Source organism: Terrapene carolina, unplaced genomic scaffold (assembly GCF_002925995.2).
Source record: "Terrapene carolina triunguis isolate 2854851 unplaced genomic scaffold, T_m_triunguis-2.0 Scaffold23, whole genome shotgun sequence".
Lineage (NCBI taxonomy): Eukaryota > Metazoa > Chordata > Testudines > Emydidae > Terrapene > Terrapene triunguis.
In genome coordinates, this window is record NW_020664374.1 from 24998816 (window position 1) to 25016154 (window position 17339).

Genomic DNA, 17339 nt, shown 5'->3' on the forward strand with positions numbered 1-17339 from the left:
ATGGATGGAGCAATAGAGCATCTGTTTGCAACAACAGGGCTACGGGTTGCTAACTGAATTGGCTTCTGGGGAATAAATTTGTTTCAATAAACCTTTTAGAATTATTTTTAACAGGAAAAATGAGTATTCCGTTAGTCAAATCAATAAGACCTCTCTAAGCAAAACTGGCTTCAAATTTTCTTTAGTATAGTAAAGTGAACTTTTGGTCATTTCAATATTACATTGCATAGCTGTTTTATGTAAAATGGTTGAAAAGGGGGGGAAAAAAAACAAAAAAAACATTTGTTTTGATTTTGACTTTGACAGGACCCAACCTCTATGCTTTGAAAACTGCTATGAGAACTTCACATACTGCACAGAGCAGAGCTAAACTCCGAAAGTTTCATCCTAGACCTATTTGTGCTATTACTGTACTGAACTCAGTAATTCATGAAGGAAGTGAGGAACTCTCCTTCATTTGCATAGTGACTAGAGGATGGCTCTGCTTTGGTTCTCAACTCTGATAAAATCACAATACAGTAGGCATAACATTTTTTAAAGTGTGCTAAGCTAATTTCAGGAACCTAGAACACTCATATTTTTGATCCAAAGATAATTCATTATTCATTCTGCTGCAAAGAGTATAAGCATGTACCTAAATAATTAATTCTTGCTATGGCGTTTCTGACAAGCATGCTATAAAAAATGACCTTCTTGCATGCTATAAAAAATGACCACCTTGCAATGCAGATTTGGCACATAGTTAAACAAGCGACATGTCATTTACCAGCAAACAATTCTCACTTTATGTAAGGAGAGTTATTGGACTTATAAATGATAACATGATTGTTGGTGTGGACATGATTGAGCAGCTTAGCAATGCACATAATTCTCATGTATGCCAGATTGCTGTGGGCACCTTTTTGTTTTTGATCATGATTTCAAATGCCAAGATCCAGATGTACACAGAAAATGATAGGGGAATAAATAATTATGGATAAGGCAAAGTTTTACTATGTTATTGAACAGCTCTGTTTGGTGGTGTTAGAAAATCTTTTCTTGAACACTCTGGATCTATAATATGTAAACATTAATTAGCTTGTATATCCATTTGATTGGCTGTAAAAAGCTGTATTTCTGATAAATTCATTTCTGTGCGGTGTATGCACAGAGTAAGAATGAATTGCATCTGTGCTGTTTGTTGAGACCTACTGTTTATCTATTATCAGTACTGTGAGCTACTACCATTTTCCCTTTGGCATCTAAGAGCTGTGTTATTATACATAGGAACTTGGAGTGGATGAAAGAAGGTGGTGGCAATATTTTTATAATACTTCAGTTCATCCCGGTGTTCTAAGAAAGAGTCAATTTGTTTCTCTCTCACATCTCCTGACTGCATTGCACATATATCCATATCCCTTTTCCCCAGGCAGTATACGTTTGTCAGGCTTTTTTTCAGCAGAGGTGCCTAAGATATGCTTAGTATGAATATATCACACTCTTTTAAAAAGTGTTTCTTCGGTATCGTGTTTGTATAACTACATCCTTTGCTACATGGATGAACTTAGTGTATGAATAAAATAAGTTGAAGGTCATCACCAGCTGAAAAAGATATCTATTTTTAATTCTTATTTTAAATATTTAAATGCATAAAATGAAAAATCCATGTTTTTTTCAAAGAAAATGTTGAGAAATGAAGTAATATCATAATAAATTGTTTAGACTTCTTAAAATTCTTTCTTTTTTTAGACCGTACTTAATTCATGATAATTCAGGCAAATGACTTAGGCACAGAAGTGAAACATTTTTTTTATTTCCTAGCTTGTTTAAAGGGTTGTTAATTAATGCAAACAATTTCTCTCCATAGATTTCCCCCTCACTATTTTGACAGAAATGTTAGTCATTTATAATATCTGGAGGACGTAAAACATTTGTTAGTAACTTTAGTGCTTTTACATATAAAATTACAATGACTTTTCAGCCCACATAACAGTTTTTTGTCATCAAAACCATATTTGATCATCCTTACCTATCCTGCTGTCTACTCATTTTTTGTATCAGTGCATTCTGGGAAGGGCAGTTGTCCCTTACTGTCTCACTAGGGAATAGATTGTCTGCGAAATAGATACACAGAGTAGAAGTGAGCAATGCACTCTGGGAAATTCTGCTATACAAAGAGGTGGGAGGAAATAAAATTGGTCACACTTATCAAAAAGGTTTGGTTAGGGGGTCTTGATTGCACTACGAAGCACAAGTGTAATGAAATGGTTACTGGAAGAAAGCCATTGGCCAGCCTGTGCCATGGCAGGCTTAAAATACTGCTAGGACCCTATTTGTTGGTCAGTGAGTCTTTCCATTGAATTCAAAGAAATTTGATCAAGCTCATAATGAAGCTCTGTACAATATACTCTGAATGGGGTCTCATTCTGGCATCAAGCAGATAAACTTGATTTGTGGGTGACGCTTGAGAGAGCAGCATAACTTCCCTCCCTGCTTCCCCCATGGAAGAGTGGCATACATACAAACCCAATATAAATGGGTGACAATTGCAGGGGGAGAGGGAAACACCACCACAACATATGAACCTCCATGTACATTGACTTTAACTTGTAAATGACTTTGGCTTAGCCATGTGTGTTTCCTTTTTCTTCTTGCTTTATTTGAACATTCAAGTGATAGTGTTTTAGTTGCATGATTATTAACAGAAAACAGATTTCAAAGTGGTATGCATGAGCAGAATTTAGATTTGCATATGCTGGTATAATCAAGTATTCTATGATTATATGAACCCACAATTGTGCAATACAGCTCAACTTTTTAATATGTAACACTGAGTACTGAATACTACTAGCAAACCCATGGAGGTCAAACAGTAGAAGTCATTTTTTTGTTTGAAATGTATTTTAAATGAAATGGAATTAAAAATAGGTCTGTGTGAAGAAAACACAACATGCACACAGAGAAAGAGAGCTAAATTATCAGATAAGCTATTTCTTGTGGATCATTTGCTAGTAAAATTATATCCATAGGAATGGCATAAGGTCACTACAGCATGTTCTCCCATCCCATCTTCAGCTTTCAAGGTCTCAAAAATCCAGGCCTCATGTTGTTTCTGCTATAGGAAGGAAAACATAAACTGGAAACTTCCTAAAGAGAACAGGAGTACTTGTGGCACCTTAGAGACTAACAAATTTATTTGACCATAAGCTTTCATGGGCTACAGCCCACTTCATTGGATGCATGTAGTGGAAAATACAGTAGGAAGATATATATATATATATACACACACAGAGAGAACATGAAACAATGGGTGTTACTATACACACTATAAGGAGAGTGATCAGTTAAGATGAGCTTTTATCAGCAGGAGAGGAAAAAAAACTGTTTGTAGTTGTAATGTAAATGGCCCATTTCCAGCAATTGACAAGGAGATATGAGGAACTGGAGGAGGGGCAGGGGGAAGGAGGAATAAGCATGGGGAAATGGTTTTACTTTGTGTAATGGCCCATCCACTTCCAGTCTTTGTTCAAGCCTAATTTAATGGTGTCCAATTTGCAAATTCATTCCAATTCAGCAGTCTCTCTTTGGAGTCTGTTTTTGAAGTTTCTTTGTTATAATATTGTGACTTTTAGGTCTGTAATCGAGTGGCCAGGGAGATTGAAGTATTCTCCAACTGGTTTTTGAATGTTATAATTCTTGACGTCTGATTTGTGTCCATTTATTCTTTTACGTAGAGACTGTCCAGTTTGGCCAATGTACATGGCAGAGGGGCATTGCTGGCACATGATGGCATATATCACATTGGTAGATGTCCAGGTGAATGAGCCTCTGATAGTGTGGCTGATGTGATTAGGTCCTATGATGGTATCCCCTGAATAGATATGTGGACAGAGTTGGCAACGGGCTTTGTTGCAAGGATGGGTTCCTGGGTTAGCATTTTTGTTGTGTGGTGTGTGGTTGCTGGTGAGTATTTGCTTCAGGTTGGGGGGCTGTCCATTAGCAAGGACTGGCCTGTCTCCCAAGATCTGTGAGAGTGATGGATCATTCTTCAGGATAGGTTGTAGATCCTTGACGATGCGCTGGAGAGGTTTTAGTTGGGGGCTGAAGGTGATGGCTAGTGGTGTTTTGTTACTTTCTTTGTTGGGCCTGTCCTACAGTAGGTGACTTCTGGGTACTCTTCTGGCTCTGGCAATCTGTTTTTTCACTTCAGCAGGTGGGTATTGTAGTTGTAAGAACACTTGATAGAGATCTTGTAGGTGTTTGTCTCTGTCTGAGGGGTTGGAGCAAATGCGATTGTATCGTAGAGCTTGGCTGTAGACAATGCATCGAGTGGTGTGGTCTGGATGAAAGCTGGAGGCATGTAGGTAAGTATAGTGGTCAGTACGTTTCTGGTATAGGGTGGTGTAGCTCTACGATACAATCACATTTGCTCCAACCCCTCAGACAGAGACAAACACCTACAAGATCTCTATCAAGCGTTCTTACAACTACAATACCCACCCGCTGACATGAAAAAACAGATTGACAGAGCCAGAGCCATTCCTAAAGAGAGAAACTGATAATTTTGTGAATGTGAAATTTTATATACAAATATATATAGCTCTACTAGTAGCCATATTATTCTATACAGGTTGTATCTTTTTTAGAGTGAACAGATGTAAAATAGCTCTTACATATTCTGTCTTTCTTGGCCTCTTATGATTTATTTAATCCTGACCACAAAAAGGAGATTCAGCTCAGCCCACAGTGTACCTAGGAGCAACTCAGGTGCAGAGTGCTGCATTGTGTTGGGGGAGGGGAGGAGAGGATGGTGAGGAAATCAGGGAGACAATTAGGTCACCTAAATTTGCCAATTGCAGCCAGCAAGTGGAAATGTGAACTCCTTCCCTGCCTCCATATGGACCAGGAGAAGGTGCAGGAGGAAAATGTGGAGATCAAAACCGCCTTTTCCTTAGAGATAAGCACTTCCCACTGTTCCTGTCACGCCTCTCCTGTCCCCATTGAGATGAGGGAACACAATTTTCTCCCCCAAAATCATTTTTCCAGCTATAATCATTTCGTATAGTGCCGAATTCTGGAACAAGCAAAACTCACCCCCAAATGGGGGCATATATATGCCTCAGAAGCATCTCTAAGGTACATTCATGCTCTGTATAGCAGAACAGACCCATGTCTGAATAAGTGTACAACCACATCCTCATGTGCCTGTCAGGAGCAGGAATAATCTGTGTAGGGGACTACGCAAAGTGCCATTGTGTTTCTGAGATATATGCTTAAAAGAATGCAGAGAATATGTCTGAATTCTATCACAGAAGTTTTGTAGAACAGTCTTTCTGTGGATTTTGTTGAAAACTAGATTAGAGGCAGGAAACAGAATTTGTCACTCAACATGGTTTACATGCTCTTGCATGCAACAAAATAGCTAAATCCTTGGAGATGTACAAAAAGGTGAGCTAAGCTTTCCATTATCCATAGAACAATTTGGCACATTATCTTAGTCATGGTTTCTTAGCACACCCTTGATTTTTGAGCTATAGCATATTGAGTTGTCACATTATTGTCCTCCAAAATAGTAGTTAATAGGAAACATCCCATCCACTTTGTAGTGTTGAATGGGCCAGATCACCAAACTCTAATTTTACTTACTTGTTGTGAGCCGAATTAAATTCTCCAGATTTATCTTTAAGCAAGTTACCTTCACCACTGGAGATTTCATGTGAGTCATCCCTTCTTCAATAAGTTCTCTCTTGGCTAATTAGGAAGGACAATGTTAGCCATTCATTTGCTGTAGCCACTGAAGCAAATCCTCTTAAAGAAAAACTATTTAAATTTTCATAGCTAAATCCTGAGAAGTACTGCGCACACACTTCTCTGACTGATTTCAAAACTAATGTGAGAGGAAAATCTGGCATGATGATTGTTTTTCTATGCTTTTTTTTTGCTTATACACAAACTTGTTTGGGCTGTTCATTGACTACATTGATTTCAATGAGAGCTGAAGGTGATCAGTAATTCTCAAGAGTTAGCTTTATATCACTTGACAAAGGATAAATAACAGGATGGTAACCCAAGTGCAACCCAAATTTACAAATCAGAATGTACTTTGATTCTGCATGCTGGAATCGGATGCTCAGATATTCTGTTTACTCTCACTTTGCTCCTCATTGAAGCCCATTGAAGTTAATGGAACATATTCTGCTCTGTTATGCTAGTTTTAATGTAGAATCTCTCCACATAAGTTAGCATACATTGAGCTTTTAGTTCCTTTGCTCTAATTGCTTTTAAATTTTGGTTGGTATTTTCCCACCAAAACCTCAAAAGCTAAAATGATGCTCAGACAAGACAATGGGGCTACTTTGTATTTACACTGGCTTAATTTAGAGTGGATTTGAGCCACCAGCTTCAGTGAGTTTATGGGTTGTAAGTGAGTAAAGAAATTTCCCTAGAATCTCAAACTGAGCTGGTCTGGGAGTGTAAAGCCTTCTATAAGTTCTCTGGCACCACACCAGTCCTTTGAATACATACACACATCTTAGAAGTGGGGAGTTATTTGTGTGTGTGTGTGTGTGTGTGTGTGTGTGTGTGTGGTGGGAATGGAGAAGACCGATGATCCAGACTTTAGAACATACAATTCTGCAGGAACGCCCATTACAGATAAAAGTAATTAATAATTTCATAAAAAACTGTATCCATTTATGCATCTGGTAAATATATTAAATATAAGTTTGCATGTAAAGAACAAGAAATTTATTTTAAAAGGAACTATTTTTTCTTGGTATCTGATTCTCCTCACTGACACCATTTTACCATGGTAGACCGTTGACTGCCATGGGATCTTTTCTGATTCCTATTGGTGTTAATGAGAAGAGAAATCAGTCCTTCTGGCTGGTGGTCTGACCAAGTAATATTGATAGCAATAACTTATATTATTCTGAGATATATTTCCAAAAAGTACTAGAGTGAAGACAATGGAAACGGCTAGTGTAATAGTGATTTGGTCATTTATCTGTCTAGCCTGAACCTTTTTTTTTCCCTTTTGCGGTGGGTATTAAGGAATTGGTAGGGATTGCAATTGAAAAAATGTTAAAGAAAGTGTAAATAAAGTGTTTTGACAATGCATTGAGTTCCTTTGTTCTGATTGCTGGTAAATTTTGTTTGGTAACTCCTGAAAACCTCAGAGGGTAAGATGATAAAAGAAACAAACAAAATAACATGGTGAAGATATATGTCTAAGAACTATCATCATCAAAGGGAAGGAAAAGAAATATTTAAAACATTAGAAATGTTTTTCCCCCTTAAGCTAGTTATTAAATTCTGTATAATTTAACAGGACAGAATGAAGGTTATTCAAGTTCTTTTGCAACTTTGTTTGTAGTTTTACTCAACATTGTTTTTCTCTCTCTTTAATTGCTTCTATAAATCTTTTGGAATATAACTTGTATTAGCTGATTCTTATGGCTACCCAAGTAGTTGATTCCATGAATTTAATTATTATGTGTGGAAACTCATCCTCACTTGAAGGGCCAATACTGCAGCACAAATAAAGGTTCTAGAAGGCCCTGAACATAGCAGAATAGGTAGAGTGCTGCTATACATGTGATCAGGATTCAGGGAAATATCATGCACACACTATTCTACCCCTCTTGCTTCTGTGTGCTGTAGATATCATCAAGCACACGGAGATGGGCCAGGCTAGGGAAGGAGACAGAGCTGAAGATAGTGGGTCCATAGCTAGAGACACTCATCAACACAGCCCTCCAACCAAGCTGGGACACAGCAACCACAGGAGCATTGTAACCCATCAGGCTGCAGTAATTGCCACAGAACAGCATGTGTTAAGAAGAGAATTTGGAAATTAGTCTCCTTTCTTTTGCTGTTTTTCCAACTCCTCCCCCTCCCCCCCCCCCGCCTCACAATGTATAAATCACCTTTAGAAAGGTCAACATTTACCAACAGTTATAACACTGCAGTGTCTCAGATACAGTGCATGTCAACTTTTTAATTATGACCACTGTCTATTTGAAACTAGAACTAAGAAACTTCCAGCATCTATCTTTTCTATTTTCTATTTTGTGTAACTCATGGACTCTTTTACAATTGTCTCTTTTCTTACATCTACAGTTTGGAATGGCTAAGAACCTTGACAGCCTCTGAATTAGTATTGTTGCTGTTTTCTATATGTTATCCATTTTCATAATGCCTTTACTTATGTATGCCAGAGATGAATACAATATTTCACATTTTGCATTCCTTTTTCCTACAGTGCTAAAACAATGTACTCTGGCTTATATTCAATATTCCTATTTACACTTCCTATAATTTTGTTACCATCTTACTGCTGTTAAGCACTGTGCAAAGAAGTTTTATAGTTTTATCTATTTCTATCCCCAGATCCCCTTCTTCTGCTCTGTATCTTGTAGTGTCTGTCTATGGCATGAAAAGTATATTCCCCTACTCTTTTTCTCTAGTCTCATTAATTTTTCTATGATGATTTGTATAAGCCACTTATCTTCCTGTGTAAACCTTCCTGTGTATGCTGTGTAAACCATTCTGAATTTTATTGCCCTCCCTCTTTTCTCATGTCCTCTGCTAGTTCTGTATTACCAGCAAGCGTGATCATTTACTGCATGGTCTCTCACACGTCTTTGACATGAAGGGTACAGAACTGGTTCTAATGTTCCATCTATGTGGTACTCCACTAGTTACCTCCTTTCTCCGGAATGCCTGGCTGTCATGAATTCTGTCTACAGTATCTAAATACCTTTTTATTTCTGTTTTAAGCACTAGGCAATCTATATATTGTATGATATGTACTGATTTTATATAATAGTATTCTGTTTAGTACTGGTTAATCTTTTTCCAAATTCCAGGTAATGTGAGCAGACTTTTTTTCTTAAACTTGACCTAAAAAGATGTAATCATTATTACAGTACCTCCTATTGACCCCAAGTTAGACTGGAGCCACATTGTGCTAGGCACTGTGCCAACACATAGTAAGAGATAGTCCTTGCTCTGAAGCATTTACAATCTTAAATAGACAAATCAAAACTAAGAGACAAAACAGAGGTGTAGTGAGGAGAAATGACTTCCCCAAGGTTATTGGCAGAGGTGGGAACAAAACCCACGCTTCCTGAGTCCCAGTCCAATCCATTAGACCCACTGCCTCTCAATATTATCAATTAAACGTTTCACCCACCATCCTCCCCTTCAAAGCACAATTGCTACAAACACTCCTGTGGCTTCCATGAAACATGATATTAAGGGCCAAATCACGACTATGTAAAAATAGTCACCTCCTCATACCCCTGTATAGCTCCCTGCTCCTAAACTCTAGGTATGGTAGGGAAAACGAGCTCCCTGCATAAACAAGTGGTATAGAGGAGATGCTGCAGACCACCAAGTGAAGTTGGTGGAAGCGTACGTATATCTGCCTTTCCCCTCCACATGGTTTGTGCCACTCTTGCCATCATATTACTCCTCTCTGTGCTGTGCAGCAGATGGAATCATATGGTCCATAGTTCCCAAAGGGCTCTCTAGTGTTTCACAAAGCTGCTAAAACTAGAAACAAGTGTATTGTTAGTCTGAGTCTGCACAGACTTACTACAATTAGCACTCATCAAACCATCTTGTGGAATATGTTAAAAAGCAAAAAACAAGAGTGTTCTCTTCACAATTTCCTATAGTTGAAATAGATGTTTGTCTAGAGTACTTGAAATGTGAGTCATATTTTCTGATAGTTTCTTTAAAAGTTTCAGATAAAGAAAGGACAGTACTTATTTTCTCCAGCAGTGATAAAGATAATGTCGATGCAGAGCATTTGACCACTTGCAGTGTAATTCTTTTGTGTACTTTTGCTGAACATGTCCTGGTGAAATTAGCAAGAGAACATCCAGCAAAAGACATCCTTTTTCTTACTTTAAATTTATGTTTTTAAAAGAGGGATTTTTAAAGACTTTTTAAAAAGTCAGTGAGAACAACATAGCACTATAAATAGTCAAGCACCTTTCCGTGCCATTCATTTTTGTCCCAAACTAATTAAAATTTGCAGGAGGAGTACATCACATATGTTGTGCTCTGAGCATTTTACCATTTAATTTATCTTCTCCTAAGGTTTTTTCAATCAGTATGAACTTCTTTCATGGCATTATAAAGAGATTGCTCACACTAAGGCTCACTGCCAAGAATTGTTAGAGGATCTTGCTGTAGATGTGTGATTTTTTTTTTTTTAAACCCACTTTTCAGTCTTTCAGAAGCTGCTGCAAAGCTGACTCCATTCATTTTTCCCATTCAGATAAACCGGGCAGGCAGGCAGGCAGGCAGGCAGGCAATCTTCAGATGCCAATGTCACTACATATTTTTTATTGGAGATTCCATCAGGAGGTTCTTTATGATTACATTTGTCACCCTTCCCTTTCTCCATAACCTCTCTTGAACTTCTAACCTCAAAGATCAAGACTGTCATAGTGTTCAGCCACCCCTAGCTCTGAGAATGTGTGTCTGGAACAACTATAATTCTTTTCCATGTGGCAACATAATGGGGTGTGTGAACATATTAAATGGCATTTTGCGTTATTTAAAATTGTAAATCATGTTTCTGCACTGAAGGTGGAAGGTGAGAGGAAACAACCTATTGCTGTCTGACTGTAAAATTAGTATTTCCACTTGATAAGAGACAGCACATTTTATTCAAACAGAGACACCCTGTTTCATGAAAGACAAGCTGCCACCTCCATCATTTGCCACTATACAAGCCTCTATTTTTTCTTCTGAATTTCTAGTTTAAAAATCTATTACTTTGGAAGGTCTAATAGTTACACTTTGGCATCTATCTAGGTTGATGGCTAATATGATCCTCCTGTCAAGATATATTTCCACATTAGATAGATACTTTTGTCTAGGAATTCAAATCCCCTCACGACATCTCTGTTATTGAAAATAATTTGGATAGTGTCAGCCCATTAACCGCGTGTATATTAGCTCAGGAAAGCACTTTGTATACTGTATGAATGTGTGTCATCACAGCGTACCTCTTCTGAAAATATGGCAGCAGTTGGTATTGCCCTGGTCACCCATTAATGGGAGCTGCAGTATCTACTGTAGGCAATTCTCTTTAATTTGGAGAGCATAAATCAGTTAATCTTACAGTTGGCAGAATTCTGTTTTTATATTTTTTTATAATTTTGATGGGTAATGTCCATATTTTTTATTAATCATTTTCTAGGTTTTATCCATTTAAATTTTAACTGTTGGGGGAAATTATGTGTGTCAGACAATGTGGGGGTCAAATCATCGTTATTTAATAACAGTAGATATTGATATTCAAAAAGTTAAAGCTTTACAACTGTTAAAACACAAATTATCAACATCACATGTCAAAATATACAAAATAAAGATCCTAAATCATATTCTAATAATTTCTCAAACAACTTTTTTCTTTGCTTATCTGTACATTTCTGTTATTGATGAAAATATTTTTCGTCGGTTTGTGTGTGTACAGTGAAATCTAAATTTATTGACATTTACCGATTAAAAATCTCATCCTTCCAAGCCTACTTAATCTCCATAAATATAAACACAGTATTACAAGAAACCAGGCTGCTATGTGTCCAGATTTAATCTTAGGGATCCCATTACCTAACAGGAGGTATAAAAAGTATAGTAGTCTCTGCCTTCTAAGAGAAGCCAAGTTGCTTACACAATTTAAAAGCAACTGATGATCCCATGTATGTGCATGAGCAATATTGCTGACAAGTCCAGACAGCGTTCTTTGTTTGCACTTTTAAAGGGACCGCTGCTGTTGAATCTGTCACCTTTTCATTAGTATAATGAAAGCACAGTGTTTTCTAGCCTGGGAGAATCCAAAAGGGGAGGAGAAACTAGAGTAGGGGATTTTTTTCTGGATCTTCTGCTGCATAATTGTTTCCACTGTAGATTCCAAATAGCAATAAAACTGTGACTTGTTTGGAAGGCAATGTTAATAATCTGAGGGATGTAATAATGCTTTGAGTAGCACTCTTTAAAAAGCAACCAAATTTTCTTCTTCCTTGTACACTTAAAAATCTTTTGTGATAGGGCAACTCAACATGTTGGAGTGAATTTGGTTTTCAGATACAGGCATGAATTCCACTCATGCCAATAGTATGTGTGCTCATCTGAAGGCAGACTTCAGTTCATGGTCTCAGTGGGAGAAAATTAGAGAACTTGGGACATTTAAGAAAACTGATTTTATGTTTGTTGAAGATTATAGTAAATAAAGTTAAAAGCTGTTGCATCCTGTGCACTACCAAACAAGCATAACTGCCAACTTGGGCTGAATCCTGTTCTTATTGAGGTCAGTGACAAATATCCTCTCACTGCAGAGATATGCTTGCAAAAAATTAATAACCTTATTAAAAACAAAACAAAATAAAACCTCTTCTCAAAAGAGTAGATCTCAAATGATCGTATTACCATCTTCTCCTGTTAGATTTACAATGCACAGTGGAATATACCTCAGGTTGAGACAAGGAACCAGAAAAACTGAAATTGCTCTTAGTATGAGAGCATAAGGAGCCTTTTTACTGTGCACTGAAACTCTCACCTTCTTAGTATTATCACATTAAGGCCCAGCTCCAAACCCTATTCAAGTCAATGAAAAGACTCCCACTTACTTCAATGGGCTTTGTTTCAAGCCCTGACACATCACGCACTTGTCTTGAATATGATTCTCTGTGTGACAGACTTGAATGTCACAAGAAGGGAAGGAGAGAGGGATAATTTACTACCAACACAGTTTGCAATAAAGTTTAATGACTATTATAAACAGCTATAAATAATTCTAAAAGTTCATTTATACTACTAATAAATTTCCAGTGGAGATCATTTTAATGCAATAGGGAAAATGCTTTTGACTTTAGCGTGTAGCTCCACGTACCCTACACACTGCCACAAGTGTAGGCAAGGTCCAAGATTAGAATGGGGGCTAACAGGTTCCCACTCCTCTGCTGTTAGTGGAAAAAAGGGTGGGAGGAATGATAAAGAAGGAACTTGACTTCACTTTCCCTTGCCCCTAATTTGAGCACAGACATGGTGCCCAATAGCTGTATGCTGCTAAAGAAAAAAAAAGAAAAAAAATGTCCCCCCCTCCCAGCTTTCATAAAATGCCCGACTGGAGAGGATTTTTTTCATTTGGTTTGCTCACAAATTAAGCTTTTTAAGGCCTTTTAAAAACTTCTCTACACAACAAATTTTGTGATATTTCAATGTTGTTTATGCCAAACAAAAAACAGCCTGAAAAGAATTAGTTTAGGGAAACCTAAAAAACCACACCAAACCCCTGAGCCATTCCTTTTTTGATAGAATACCTTGTCCCTTCACTTTTATTGCTTCCTGACATGCTGTGATTTTCTTTTCTACCCTACGATGCCTCTTCCTCTGAGGCTGCTAGGCATTCACTGTTCACAGTAAGATTCCTCAGTGTTGTTGGCATCTCTAGTCCACTGAATATGTGGCATGCTGAGTTTCTAAAAGTGGAAGATGGCCTCTACTTTGAAAGGAGTCAACAAAAATGTAGTTCTGATCAAGGTTTCTTTTGCATTACCAATGCTCTCTAATTCGTCTGAATGGGCCAACTGCTAAGCAGAAGCCTTAATCTACACGTTTTAATATACCCTAGTGCCTTGTATATCACATAGGTAATTCCATTTTTTGCTTCTATATTTACTATTTTGAAAGCTATTTGTTTAAAAAAAGGAACTTTTAAAAGCCAAATTCCTCCCTCACATATGAACATAACTCTGAAATCAATCAGGGGAAGATGCGCATCCATATTGGAGTGCAGAATTTGATCCCATACAGATGTACATTTTGGTGTACATTATTAAAGATTTATTTACATTATGCATCTAGAATACAATAACTTTTTTCTTTTCATTTTTTGCTCCTGGTACACATTTTCAACTCTATAACAAGTCATAGAATATTGCACCTTATGAACTGGTTGGATGTGTGTTGTTTTGTCTTTGCCACAACTTTAGTTCATATGAATAATTCACACCAGCCACAAAGGGGTCAATTTTCCCTAGAGTACAATGTAAGATTAATTGTGTAACTCCCATCCTCTGTTAATAGGATTTGTATATTCATTTTTTCATGCACTATATTGCAAATTGCTTCCAGGTATCTAGATCCTATGTATTGTATGAAGCACTAAATCTTAACTGAGAGATTTCCTTACATCAACCCTGGAAGGAAACTTTCTTCATAGGCAGGATGTTTTCAAATGAGAACACATACTCTTCTCCTTACACTTTTCATACCATCATATGTTGAGGTGATGCTTAGTAAATAACTCTCTCTCCCCTAATTCAATGTCACTACAGACTGTGAAATTTACCAAGGAAAAGTTATGAGCAGTATACATTAATGAAGACTTTATTATTGGAATAGTAAGTGGAATATTCCCAGATGTGTGGAAAATTTTAGACCTGTTGGTGAGTACGGTATGCAGCAAAGTTTGTAACAAAGAGATACCTCTCCCTCCCTGCTCCGACCCACGCCCACTAATAGAAAAGATTAAAGCAGCAATACTTTTAAAATATGCCTGACACAGATGCCTGTGTTCAAAGTATCACCCTATCTTTCTCTGTCTTCACTATTATTTTATGTATGTATGTGTGGGGCTGTGATAGACAAAGAAAACATTGAGGTTAATTTAGGGCCTACTTTCTCTATAAGGCCTACTGCTGCTGTATATAGGATCTTTCTGTTCTTCAATTTTTGCTATGAAAATAGCTATACCCTTAGTCAATTTAAAGTTACTACATTGTAAATAGCAGGTCTACCTAACCTTTTAAAAAAACATTTATCATCAGAGACTCTTTTACATACAGGTTCTTCCTCTTTCCCCTGCCCTCCATCTTATCAGTGAGTGTAGTGAAGTGCAGGCTATAAACCTCAATGGGCCAGCCTAAGACTGGCAAGATAACTGGCTGTTGATTTAGCTTGTCATTATCACTAGGGAATCTCCATCTGGCAGTTGCAGAATCTCTCTCTTACACACTTAAATGGAAATATCACACACTGGCAGACACACACATGGTCCACTGGCTGTTCAGCTTTTCTCTGTCATGTGTACCATCCAGTGTGCCATCAGGATCAGACTATCAAAGAACATGCTGCTGCTGCTGCTACAACCTTACTAATATTCTATTAAAACTGCTGCCCTTACGTGCAATTCCAGTCATTCACCACTTCAGGTAGACAGCACTTTTAAATCACAAAGGCTGACACTCCTCCTTTCCTTATAACCCGTGTAGCAGGGGAATTGAAAAGAATGTGCTACTGTTATTCTTTAAAGGGACCATGCCAAGTACTTTTTTTTTCCCTTTAAGATTTAATTATATTTACCCTTTGTTATTTATAATGCCTTCTTAGAAGCTTGCAAAGATAATTTATCTCCTTACCAATATTGTCCTTTCACATACTGCAAACACAGATCTTTTTTCTTCTCCTGTTTCTGAGAGACTACAAGTCAACCATGATTTTGTATTGCTTTTCTCCCTTGTTTGTGTATCAGAGGTGTTATTGTCTGCATAGCTTTGGGGTTAGAGTCTGAACTTTTGCATCTATTGCTGACTGTGCAGTCGTGGAGCATGAAATGCTTTAGTTCTATATGAACATTGACTTTTTAATTTTTCAGCATCAAGGCAGCAGATTTTAAAGAAACCAAAAGTCAACTGCAGAGTAATAAGAGATGGGCTGGGGGAGGGTGGAATATTGGACCACAGGTCCTGACAGGGTACTCAGATGGGGTTAACACCCGCTCCTCACTGCTGCTTCATTAAAAAAGAAGGGGAAATGACAGAGGAGGAGCACTTTTCCCAACTGCTAATTTTTGGATAGGCATGTTGTTCAACAGCTGTATGTTGCCACATTACTGATGTCAGTATTTATCATGTCCAATGTTATCATATGTCAGTGGGACTTGCTTACTTCTCTTTTTACATAGACAAAAAGAAAAATCCTTACCAGATCAAAGATACAACAAAAACCCTTTAAATGAGAATGCTTCAGTTAGTTGACTTTTCTTCCTCCTCCTGTCTCTTCCAAATTACTATGTGAGACTCTTACACCTATTTCTTCATATTTTAGGCAAGACTTGTACCAATATCATTTTTTCTATAAGCTGAAATTAGCTTGTTAATACTGTAAAAAGCAACCGAGGGTCCTGTGGCACCTTTAAGACTAACAGAAGTATTGGGAGCATAAGCTTTCGTGGGTATACTGTTACTGGCCCATGAATATTTAACAAATAACTTTGTTTTATTTAGTTGCTACTGTGTGTATGTATCTAAATTCTGTGACCTTAATTTACAAGATTTCAAAAACACTTTCTGATTGACTGTTGTCAGTGTAAACAGTGTGTTCCTTTAGACCAATGATACAGCAGATGGAAATGCTCCCATATATTAAGGTATGTCTACACTGCACACTCCTTTCAGTAGCATGTACAGTACATATGCTACACTTCCCCCTAGAATGGGTACAAATAGCAGTGTAGATGGTGAGACACTGCTTAGCTGAGTAAAGACCCCTCTGAACTCTGTGGTTTGAACCCGGTTATATACACTCACGACTGTCTACTCTCCCAAGCAATGCCTTCCCAATCTACAATGCTATTTTTAGCAGAGTTGTTTTCCACTGTCTCCTGGCTGCTGGAGTCTTTTCCCACTTCAGGGAAAAGCCAGATCCATTCCCATTTCAGTGAAATACTCTTGTAGTGGGGAAAGGCTCTGGCAGGAGGAGGCAGCAAAGAGAGTCTCTGGCAGCTCCCGCTTGCCTCCCCGCCCGCTCTGTTGGGCTCCTCTTATAGACTTATGATCATAACTCAAAGCACAATACTGAAGAGCAGTGCAGAATCCAGGCTTTCTGACAGAGATGGGGCTGGGTTGCAGGTTACCAGGGCAGTTGAAAAGCAGCTAGCAATCTAGTAGGATGACCATGGAACGATAGGATTGAGAAACCTTCGTCATGTGATGCTGTACCTGCCCCTTGAGGCATTGCAAACCCTTCCCAAAGCACCCTGCAGCCAGTTGCACAGTGGGATGGCTATCCACAGCGCACTGCTCTCTGTGTCGATGCAAGAGCTGCTAGTGTGAATGTGCTCCACTGACACAAGGAGCATAGTGTGGACATGCAACAGAGGTTTAATTACAGCGGTGGCTGTACGTTGGTGTAACTTGTGTCAACAAAACTCTGTAGTGTAGACAAGGCCTTAATTTTGCCTTACTCAGACTGCCAGTCTAAGGAATTCAGTGGTATCCTTTAAAGGGCTGCAGCAAATTATTTCCTCCCCCAGGAGCAAGAGCAATGCAGAGAAG